This window comes from Leuciscus leuciscus (assembly GCF_965113295.1).
Source record: "Leuciscus leuciscus genome assembly, chromosome: 16".
Taxonomy (NCBI): domain Eukaryota; kingdom Metazoa; phylum Chordata; class Actinopteri; order Cypriniformes; family Leuciscidae; genus Leuciscus; species Leuciscus leuciscus.
The window spans coordinates 15,160,160-15,172,494 of NC_138740.1; the positions used below are offsets into that span (position 1 = coordinate 15,160,160).

The window sequence follows — 12,335 nt, forward strand, 5'->3', positions numbered from 1 at the left end:
CATCCCAACAACCGAGTAGCAAAACACTAACAACCACTTAGAACAAGCATATCAATGCTCTGACAATCACCAAAAACATCCTGTCAACTTCACAACAATGTGCAAAACAACTCTAAAAAATAAAACTTAAAGTTACTCATAAAACTATAAACTTGCTCTGTAACTATATACAGTATTTACATACAGGTTCCGCTGTGTGATACTCCGGGGCCGGGCTCCATGTGACAGTGATGACTCAGTGTCTGGGCTTCTTTCTTCGGGGTTCCTCATCCTCAGGCAGGGGCTCTTCACTGATGTCCACGTCGATTCGAGGAGCGAAGCTTCTGCTGGTTGTGGAGAAGCTCTCAGTGATCCGGACACGTCCATCAGGATGCTCCGTCTCCTCCAGTGATGGGCGGTTGAGTGCCTCCCACAGCCGCTGCTTTATCTTCCGTCCAAGTTTAAGGCTGTAGGGACGCTGCCGACCACTGGGCGTCTTCAGCATGGGCTCCACCACAGAGCGGTAGATGTCCTGGTAGGCCTCTACGCTGTAGCCGTGGATGGAGATAGGCTCATCCTGCTGACGCACGGCCACTGAAGAGACTGACACTGCTGGACGGATGTCAGGAAGGACAGCAGCGTTCTTGAAGTAGCGTTCTTCCAAACCCGTGGGTCTTCGAGCTTTGCCAGAGATGCAGCTGTAAGTGTGATCTGACCAGACCAACTTAACAGCTGCCAGCTGTGGAAGCTCACAAGGGTCCGGACTGGAAGAGACGCCCTCCTCCACCAATCCCCTCAGGTGTGCGGGAAGAGCCCTGGTTCTCCGTGACCGACGCTGCTCCATGATAATGAATCAAGAAGTACCAAAAATCTCTAAAACTTACCAAATTGTAGAGTTGTGAAGAGCTTGCAGCAAGTGCGTTCAGACTTCAAGGATTCAGAAAATTGTGTTGATTTTTAATCTACTGGACTGACGTAGAATGTTTAGGATCATTTAAATGTAAACAATACTTGATATCAGCAGTAAGCCAATTAGAGCAGCGCGAGCTCTATGTTACATGTATTATATGCTTCTCCAATTACCATTATCATCTTCATTTATTCCTCTATGTACAGAGATGGGCATAAATACATGGAAATGTATTTAAAATACAAATACTGTGTGAAAAAAAAAAAATATACTGTGTGAAATAATGTATTTATATACAAATACAGTATTTAGTATTTTGAAAATACACAAAATACATGTGAAATTGGCCATCCAGTGCAGGGATAGGTCACAGTGAATGAAGAAACTACATAGGCCTACTGACTTTTCATTCCTAACCACATCTCTGCCCTTTCTTTCTTTCTTTCTTTCTTTCTTTCTTTCTTTCTTTCTTTCTTTCTTTCTTTCTTTCTTTCTTTCTTTCTTTCTGGTAATTACAAATAACTGTATGCAAAATAGCAGCCATTTATATACTTATTTGTGGTTACAATGTAGTCTATACTTTTTGATTTTTTTAGTTTTTATGTACAATAAAACTAAAAGCTGGAGATTTTTGTGGAGTATCATTCATCAGTGCTTCTTTTTCCACTCCAACGTTCCAATAATTCCTGCCCACTAAAAGCTGCACGGATATTTGCTTACCCCACAAATAGGCCCATCTATGTAAACGATTTAGAACAAGTTCTATCGATTTAGACTTTATATCATCGCTATGATATGTAGTGTCATATCACCCAGCCCTAACATGCAGTAATGCTTCAAACACATTTGACAAGCTAGTTGATAAAAATCAACTATTCTTTCTTTTATTCTTTCATGTTAACTGAAGTGAATAATGCACTATTTTAACTTTAATCAACAGTAGACTTGATCATGACATTCTCACCTTATATAAAAAAAAGAAAAGAAAAAATCCCTGATCCAATGTTGAGCTAGTAAATGTCTGAACTAGTTGATGCACAAACTCAGTATCCTGATAAAGAGGTTGACTGGCAAAAAGTATTTCATGTATTTTGAAATAAAAAAATACTCATCTTAAATGTATTTAAATACAAATTACATTAGATTTTTTCCAAAGGCTTTAAAATACAAAATTATTTTGTATTTCAAATACATATTTTAAATACATGTATCTGAAATACTGCCCATCCCTGTGTATGTATACATGTATGTATATATACTGTATATCACTCATCTTTGTGTGTATGTAGTGGTGTTTGTTAAGGCCAGCACTGGGTTCATGAATGAATCTGTGTGTTGAAATTCATCTTTAAAGTGAACATAGCATTCTTGCATTGACTCATTTCTTTTGTTCACTAAAGTGTCTTATTTTGTTCAGTGCTCGACTGCTCTGGTGGCTTCTCCTGCCTCCACAGACTAGAGCACAAGCCGCTTTTATTGGAGTGCGGCCGGCCTGTGAAGAAGCATTTGGTTGGTTGTGAATCTACTAAATAAATCTGTTTGGAGTCTGATTAAATCCTGTTGGAGAATGAATATTCAGATACACACACATATAGTTTTTTTTTTTTTTTACATTTTTATTTGTTTTATTTTTCATCCATTTTTTGTTCTTTTTCTAGCCTGGTAAATGTCCAGTATAGCTGACCAAATAAAACAAAATATCTGCTCAAATTATAAAATTAATTCGGTTCTCAACCTGTGTATATGCTTTGTTTACTGTGTTATGTTTGCTAACTTGCAAATCAACAGATATGTATTGTCTGCATCCACTAATATCATTGTTGGCTAGTTAAATAATATAATAATTTGTAATATCTAGGGCTGCAACTAACGATAATCCATTAATCTGTTGAATATTCCTTCACATAATCTGATAAAAAGGCTGATTTTATTCTATATTTTTTACAGAAAAAATGAGTATTCCACATCTAGCTCTAAGCACTGAAAGCTTTTAAAGCAAATAGAATAGGTATGTGTGTAAGTACAGTATGTGTTTGTATATGTGGCGCTGCATGAAGAAAATTGTCATCTTCATCATCATCTGCCACTCAATCATGATGTTAAGTTAAATTATTTTTTAATTTTTTTTAATTCTTGTAATAATAATAATATGTTTATTACCTCATGAAGACTAATCTGGATTTTGATTGTTTGCCCATTGTCTTTCACTAACAGATATTTTGGGTCTTTTGATTTTTCACACTGCTATTCATAATTAAATGACCTGCTTGTCTTTTTAATCCACTAGCTGTTGTGTAACTCAAGGTCTGTGCTGTGATCTTTCTCACCAATACACTTTTATTCTACTAAAGTGTCAATTGCCTAATTGAACTACATATAAACTATGAGAATACACCTGAACAAATCTGTCATGTTGTTAAAAAGACAGACAGTAGAGGGCGCTGCTCACTCAATGCCAGTGGCTCTCTCAACTTCTACAACTCCTTCCTTCTGTGACTGATTTCACCAAGTGCAACATGTTCCTGGATCAACATTCCCATCAACCAATCAGGGTTGAGGGACAAGTTTATTTTATGTGAAGTGTAAGCTTACAACTAGGGTTAGGTGCTTCTACATGTTATTCACCTATCAATTCAGAAAGCAAGTTTATCTTACCGTCAAACAAACCCTGAAGGCCTGCACTCTCGGAAGATTAAACCAAACCTTGCTTAATCGAGGCATGCTGGTTTAAAAAAAAGTGTGTGGGAATAATTAGTCAACTCAGAGTATGTTCACGGTGAACACACTAAATATTCTCAACAGAGCGACGATTCAACATGAAATCACATTCTCTAACGTTATCTTCTCTACCGGACGAAGACGAGGTTGAGTAGACTCGTTTTCAATTCTAGTAGGCTGCATAGTATGTGCATGGGGAACATTACTGTAACATAAAGTGCTACCGAAAATTATGTCATCATTTACTCAAAACTCTTTATTTATGAATCTAAAGAGACGGCCACCTTACACACAAAATAAATAGCGTATGTGTGAAATGTGGCTAGCAGTGTGCATCTTTCTCTCTCCAACTACTAAAGGGTTCAGTTTGACACCCATCAAGAATATTACTCCAATAGTAAAACATCTCAATTCATGCATAATTGTAGTGTATCTCTGGCTTGGGCTCTTGATTTAGACTGCTGTGTGTGTCTGATAGAATAAATGGAGGAGGAAGAGAGAGATGTGACAGATGTTCTTCAGTCTGAAGAGAGAGAGGATCTACAGTCTGCACACACACGAGCTGGACTGGTAAGGAGAAATGTAGACTAGTAGAAATACTGTACAGTACTGAATAATCCTTGTATAACTCACTCTTCACTAAAATACTATGTTTAATGGCCACACACAAACAAACAAATGAGTTGGGTGAATCTCACAAAAGCCCTAATCGTATGTCATAAAAATGTATTATATTTTCCATGAAGATTTTTTTATTCTTTTAAGTTCATTTGATTATTTTCAGCACATTCTTTTCCACAAATTATTATTTTCATGTGTTCTGACATTTTAATTTAACTATTCACATTTTTAACTGATTATTTTCTTTACTGTGATAGAGTTTTTTTGTATATATTAAAAGTGCAACAGATATTACTGTGATAAATACTGTGATAATACAATTTAAACAATCACTTTTTGGTATTAAAGTAATGAGTATAAGAATCTCATAAATGTTACTGTATACAAAGTATAATTTCTATGGTTTTTGGTGAAATACGACTGGGGGCTTTTTAGACACTTTTGTTTTTTTACACTTTTACCAAAATGCTTGCATCATTAAATATTAAATATATCAATAAATAAATAAATCTGAACTGCAAAGAATAATTGCAAAAACTCAAAATCTAAAGAAAATGCAGATGCACAAGTGCTTCCGTCAGTCATTCCAGCCCCAGAAACTGTAGCAGCCAATCAGAAGCCCTCTACAGTCCCGGGACAAGTGGACAACTTAGTTATACTTGATCAAAACGGACATCCTATTCAGTATGAGCGTGTGGTAAGGACATTGCACTATGATCCATCACCATAAACTACAGGCTATTACTCACACTAGAAGACATGTGTATTACCCATGTACTTGACTCAGTCACCAGATATACCAAGATGTTCAAATATGAGCTTGACCTTATGTATTCCACCCATTAAGTCATTTTGAACTATATATTTATGACAGTTTTTCTCCACCTCAAAGACAGATGCATTTTTTCAGGTGATCGTGAAAGGGGAGAATGGACAGTTGTACGGTGTCCCATCTGTGTCTATAGGGGGACCTCAGATGTTACTACCTCACGGTCAGCTGTTGAAAGTAGCAAACTCATCTGGTAATGAATTATGTTTTTTATTATTAAATATATTACTGAGTATTGCTTTTCTAATTATACACACACACACTCACTGGACACTTTTATTAGGTACACCTGTTCAACTTCTTGTTAAAGGGATATTTTACCGCTGGAAAGATGAATGTGTATTTAAATTGGATAATTTATGTAGTAGAAATGTGAAATTATTTTAGAAGTTTGTGTCTTCTTGAGAAAGAAAAGCCAGAAAATAGATTTTTGGCTCATGTGGATGAAAGACAACAACTCCCAGAATGCACTTGCTTCGCTGCCCTACGAGGCCACTCCCAAACCACGCCTACCGGTTACAAAGGGCAGTATCGGAAGAAATGATACAATTAGGCTACTAGTTGACTCGAAACTGAAAAGACGCCGTTTTATCGTGAGATCCCGCTATGGGCGGGTTGAAAACATGCGGATCTAGCTCTGGCCAAAAAAGTCTCAGATGACGCAAAATTACGATTTTTGCGTCATCTGAGTTTTTTTTCCAGACACACAATACAGAAATCTCTCGTCTCAGGGGGACATGAGGGAGGGAAGCACGGCCTTTCGATAATACTACCGGGTTTCTACTGATACAAAGCTTAATGCTAATCGGTGAAGTATCCCTTTAACGCAAATATCTAACTCTAGCAACTCAATGAATTTAGGCATGTAGACATGGTCACGATCTGGTGAAGTTCAAAATGAGCCTCAGAATGGAGAAGAAAGGTGATTTAAGTAACTTTGAACGCGGTGTGGTTGTTGGTGCCGGACGGGCTGGTCTGAGTAATTCAGAAACTACTGATCTACTGGGATTTTCACACACAACCATCTGTAGGGTTTACAGAGAATGGTCAGAAAAAGTAAGAATATCCAGTATATCCAGTGAGCAGCATAGAGCAGTTCTATGGGTGAAAATGCCAGAGGTCAGAGGAGAATGACCAGACTGGTTCAAGCTGAAAGAAAGGCAAAAGCAACTGAAATACCACTCGTTACAACCAAGGTCTGCAGAAGAGCATCTCTGAATGCATGTAATGGTGTGAGGGTATTTTCTTAGCACACTTTGGGTCCCTTAGTACCAAGTGAGCATTGTTTAAATGCCACAGCCTACCTGAGTATTGTTGCTGACCATGTCCATCCCTTTATGCCCACAGTGCACCCATCTTCTGATGGATACTTCCAGCAGGATAATGCACAATGTCACAAAGCTCAAATCAACTCAGATCATCATTTCACTACACTCAAATGTCCTCTAATAAAGTGGCTGGTGTGTGTGTGTGTGTGTGTGTGTGTGTGTGTGTGTGTGTGTGTGTGTGTGTGTGTGTGTGTGTGTGTGTGTGTGTGTGTGTGTGTGTGTGTGTGTGTGTGTGTGCATATATAATAGAGTAGTTAACATCTAATAATGAAGAAATTAAATAGAGCTAATCAAATAAACAGAAAATGAAAAGAATAATGAAGAAAATTGGTTGCTGTCCGGTTCTGCCATTTCTTTCTGTTCTGTTAAATAGGAATCTTTGTGGAGAAAAGACAGCAGTCAATCATCACATCCACAAAAGACAATGATGGCACCCATAGTTTATCTGCACTAGCGGCTCAGAATGTCACTGGTATTACAATTTAGAAAAAAGGGTCAGTAAACCTTGTTTGCACATCATTATATCTGTCACATTCTGTATCTAATCTGAAAGATGAACTTTCCTATTGTGTTTGTTGCTTTTTATTACCATTTTTTTATTATAAACTACATGCTTTTTTTTTTTTTACAGCCGATTTGTTTTAAATGTTGAAAATCACTTATTTGAACACAGATTTTACAAGTCTTGCGCAAATATGGTGCTGGAAAATATCTACTGGATTGGTAAAAAGCATTCATATGCATATGGAATGGGTTGACAAGCAAACTACCCAATTAAACTCCTGTTCTGGCTCAATTTATCCCTTGCTTGAACAACAAGAAAACTGCTTCAGGCCATGCCCCATTCCTGGAGTTTAAGTGTACCTTAAATTATGGACAGTTTTACTGAAATGTCTTCTCATTTCTTTCAGTTCTCCTGATGTATTTGAGCCCCAGTGAAGCCATTACCACCAGGGGCACCAAACTGGGCTCGTGTGAGGTTTGTCCAGTAGAAAATGGATAAATTGAGGGGGTTTTTTGTTTTGTTTTTGACAAATAAAGTAGTGTAGTATGCATGGAAATAGCCTAAATGCATTGTACTTTTTCTATTGTGCGTAGAGCCCTCTGTCAAACAGATCCATTTACAGCAACACAATCTGATGATGTCAAGCTAATGTGGCTTGGCGAATCTTTTTTCTGTGTGATTGTTTCAGGAGGAACAGAAGATGGGAGAATCGTACCGTGGTTACTGTAACACAGAGGCAGAGCTTGAGGCCGTTCTGCTTCTACACAAGCACCCGCCAATCACCCTCACCGGCTAAACCTGCCACCAGACTCATGTGGAAATCACAGTATGTGCCCTACGATGGCATTCCCTTTGTTAATGCAGGTAATATGGCCCTTTTTGCTTGTGGGATCTGTGGTACGACTTTATGTGAGATACTTTTATTTAAGTCTTAAAGCTGTTTAGTCATGTAGTCTATATGTTATTTTAATGAGTTTTGACTATAATTCAAAATTGGAATTTTAATCGATGTCTGTAAATTTGGGGACTTCTGAATAATGCTAGTGGTATATTGGCTCACAAAATTAGCAAATGAAACTTTAACAGATACGATTTGTTTGAAAGAAAGAAATACTTTTATTCAGTTGGATGCTTTAAAAAAATATAAAATGACAGTGAAGGCTTCATAAAGATTAAGCAGCAACATTTTCAATTTAATTTAAACATATTTGAACAGAAGACAGTTCTACCAGAAAGACTCGGGAGATAAATTGATATAACAAGCGCATGTTTATTAACAGCCCAGCAAGCATACATTTATAAAGTTCTTTGGCGTAGGCCCCGTCCTTAGCGCGCAATGCGAGGGTAGCGGAAGCTGCATATCCTGCCTGAAGACGAAGGCAGGGGCGCAGCCGACCCCCTGGAGGTAAAGGAAGGGACCATCTTGGTGGTGGTGGGGAGGATGAAGGGGAAGGTACCATCTTGGTGGTGGTTGGGGAGGATGGAGGTGGTTGGGGAGGATGGAGGTAATTGGCAGCGTCAGCATCTGCGAACTCAGACAAATGTAAGTACCAATCTTTTATACTGCGAGTGTTAACACATGATTGGTTAGAAGTGAGGTAATACATGACGCGCTGATTGAGTCTTCCTGGCAGAACTTAAGCTAAAGCTTTCATTTATTTTGAATTGTAATAATATTTCACAATGTTACTGTTTTCACTAAAGTTTCATTTGCTAATTTTGTGAGCAAAAAATCTTACCAACCCCAAACATTTAAAAAGCATTGTATGTGAATTAAAAATTTACAGTATTGATCTTTTTTGTGGGGGAAACAGACCAAATCATTATAGAATAAAACAATTTAAGAGATAATTGCAACTTTTTATCTCACAGTTATAAACTTGCAATTACGAGAAAAGTCTGACTTTTATTTATTTTTTAACTTTTATTTTACATTTCTGACATTATATTTCACAAATGCGAGTTTATATCACACAGTTCTGAGAAAAAAAGTCAGAATTGCGAGATGTAAACTCGCAATTGCATGAAAAAAAGTCAAAATTGTACGATAATTACCCTAGTCACAATTACCCTGTTTTCTTTGTTATTCTATGGCGTAAACAAGCTTCCATACTAATTTGTCCAGATTTTTGTTCAATCAAATTGTTTCTAGAACGAGAATGCTTGCAATAGCAAGTTGCATGTCAAGGCTGGACATGCCTTGTTCTTAAGCCTTGATTGAATGCTGTTGTTGCAGATAATGTAATGGTTTTACAATATGCACACAAAGTCATTTTATCTTGATCTTTAATATGGTTTTAAGGGAGCAGAGCCATTGTGATGGAATGCCAGTTTGGTCCACGGAGGAAGGGCGTTCAACCTAAAAAAGGGTCAGAGCAAGAAACGAATCAAAACATACTCTACAAAGCCAAGACAGGTATTACACCCAGCTCCCTACAGAGAAAGCTCACCTGTACCATGACGTGGACACTGCAAATCTGCCTCCACTTCCAGAGCAGATCTGCTTTGCAGAGGAAGAACAAAATGAAGATGAAGAAGAGACAGAGGAGCTGGACAGTGAAGCCATGCAGGATGTCACAATGGAGGATGGGGCGTCCCTACCCTCTCGACTACACCCGCTCGTGGCAGAGAAGATCTGTGAGTTGGTAGCACAAGGTCATAACCAAGTTTACACTGTCCGCAAGCAGCTCAGGTATGACTCAGATGGTTTCAAATCTTCTTTGTTTTATTTGCTGGAAAACCATTGCTTTGTGAACGCCCTGGCAGGAGGTTTGTGGAACATGAGATGTTCAAGTCAGAGGAAGTGCCTGAGAGACACAGTCCGTGTTACTTTCCCACTGTCAATGACATCAAGAACCACATCCATGAGTCTCAGAAAGCTCTTCAGCTGACGGCGGGACCACTGGCTACCTCAGATACAGAAAACATGTTTGTAAAGCATTAGATTGGTGAGCACAAATATGCCAACCATTGTAGTAAGCATTTATTTGTATGTTTTTGTTGTTGTTGCAGTGGAAAGCAGAGGCTAATAACCGGCTTCCAGAGACTGTGACCCTGACTCCTGCTACTGTGGATGGTGAAATACTGTTGAGATATTGTTTGAAATCCGACATACATTATTAAAACAATAATCTTGGAATCATTCAATACAATTTAGAGAGTAGAGGAAAGGTCCTGCCTCAAAAAGAAAGCACATACCTGTAGTCCAAGTATAAGCATTGTTTACCCTGCCACAGAATCTAGTGTACTGCTGTTATATTGACAGTGTCCCCTCAGAAGGAAGAACTCTTGGAAGAGAGTGACACTCTTTCTCCAGAGGCTGTGCAGCTCTTCAGCTCTCTCACCTCACTGCAGCCCAAGATCTTTGCACATCTCCAGGTGACCCTGTCCTGAAATGATCTTTTTTTTATATGGATCTATTCATTTATTAAATTAATGCATTAATTTTTTAATTTCTGAATAAATGTAAAAAGTTTCAGGGTGATCAACTGGTCTGATGGTATAATTGAAGAAACAAAAAACCCATTAAAATGAAATGCTTGAAAACCTGATTATTTAATCATTTTTTAAACATTTAAATAATCTGTTTTTCTTGAATCCTGAATTTTCCATTGATCCATTGATGACTTCCACAAATAATCAGTTTTTCTTGAATCCTGAATTTTCTTCCATTCAGGGCCCGCTGATGTTGTTGTCGTTGTAACAAGACAGTGATCTTCTGCCAGGAACATCAGGTCAATCTTCTGCTGTCCAGAATCAGGTGGTTTGTCTTCGTCTGGCATCTCAGCTGAGACCTGTCCACTATGGGTGACCCTAGCAGTAGTTGTGAAGTACCAGTGGCGTAGCTCTCAGCATCACTGATGCACACAAGCCCTCACAGCACGTCAAGCTGCAAACCGTGTGAGGGACCCTAACCTTCCCTAACCTAAGCAACCGCATATCAACCAACTAGGCTACTCTAAACATCCTGACAACCACATAGCAATGCATGAAAAACCACTCAGAAGAGTCCAGCAACCGCAAAGCAACACGCTAACAACCGCGCAAAAAACCTTGGCAAACGCATGTCAACACACAAGAAACCATCCAAAACATCCCAACAACCGAGTAGCAAAACACTAACAACCACTTAGAACAAGCATATCAATGCTCTGACAATCACCAAAAACATCCTGACAAACTTCACAACAATGTGCAAAACAACTCTAAAAAATTAAACTTAAAGTTACTCATAAAACTCTAAATTATAAAACGTACTCATAAAACTATAAACTTGCTCTGTAACTATATAAAGTATTTACATACAGGTTCCGCTGTGTGATACTCCGGGCTCCATGTGACAGTGATGACTCAGTGTCTGGGCTTCTTTCTTCGGGGTTCCTCATCCTCAGGCAGGGGCTCTTCACTGATGTCCACGTCGATTCGAGGAGCGAAGCTTCTGCTGGTTGTGGAGAAGCTCTCAGTGATCCGGACACGTCCATCAGGATGCTCCGTCTCCTCCAGTGATGGGCGGTTGAGTGCCTCCCACAGCCGCTGCTTTATCTTCCGTCCAAGTTTAAGGCTGTAGGGACGCTGCCGACCACTGGGCGTCTTCAGCATGGGCTCCACCACAGAGCGGTAGATGTCCTGGTAGGCCTCTACGCTGTAGCCGTGGATGGAGATAGGCTCATCCTGCTGACGCACGGCCACTGAAGAGACTGACACTGCTGGACGGATGTCAGGAAGGACAGCAGCGTTCTTGAAGTAGCGTTCTTCCAAACCCGTGGGTCTTCGAGCTTTGCCAGAGATGCAGCTGTAAGTGTGATCTGACCAGACCAACTTAACAGCTGCCAGCTGTGGAAGCTCATAAGGGTCCGGACTGGAAGAGACGCCCTCCTCCACCAATCCCCTCAGGTGTGCGGGAAGAGCCCTGGTTCTCCGTGACCGACGCTGCTCCATGATAATGAATCAAGAAGTACCAAAAATCTCTAAAACTTACCAAATTGTAGAGTTGTGAAGAGCTTGCAGCAAGTGCGTTCAGACTTCAAGGATTCAGAAAATTGTGTTGATTTTTAATCTACTGGACTGACGTAGAATGTTTAGGATCATTTAAATGTAAACAATACTTGATATCAGCAGTAAGTCAATTAGAGCAGCGCGAGCTCTATGTTACATGTATTATATACTTCTCCAATTACCATTATCATCTTCATTTATTCCTCTATGTACAGAGATGGGCATAAATACATGGAAATACTGTGTGAACATTTTTTAAATACAAAATACTGTGTGAAATAATGAAGGCCTATTTAAATACAAATACAGTATTTTGTATTTTGAAAATACACAAAATACACGTGAAATTGGCCATCCAGTGCAGGGATAGGTCACAGTGAATGAAGAAACTACATAGGCCTACTGACTTTTCATTCCTAACCACATCTCTGCCCTTTCTTTCTTTCTTTC

The 12,335-nt window shown here is 39.0% G+C and overlaps 1 pseudogene across 1 annotated transcript; it reads left to right on the forward strand.

Moving 5' to 3' along the window:
* The first annotated feature begins 3,138 nt into the window (after positions 1-3,138).
* On the forward strand, positions 3,139-10,283 carry LOC309477530 (calcium-responsive transcription factor-like; annotated as a pseudogene). Its single transcript, XR_014211683.1, has 10 exons — positions 3,139-4,177; positions 4,752-4,925; positions 5,139-5,250; positions 6,759-6,879; positions 7,297-7,368; positions 7,579-7,754; positions 9,193-9,582; positions 9,657-9,822; positions 9,903-9,966; positions 10,156-10,283. The product of XR_014211683.1 is annotated as a calcium-responsive transcription factor-like (transcript).
* The last annotated feature ends 2,052 nt before the right edge of the window (positions 10,284-12,335 follow it).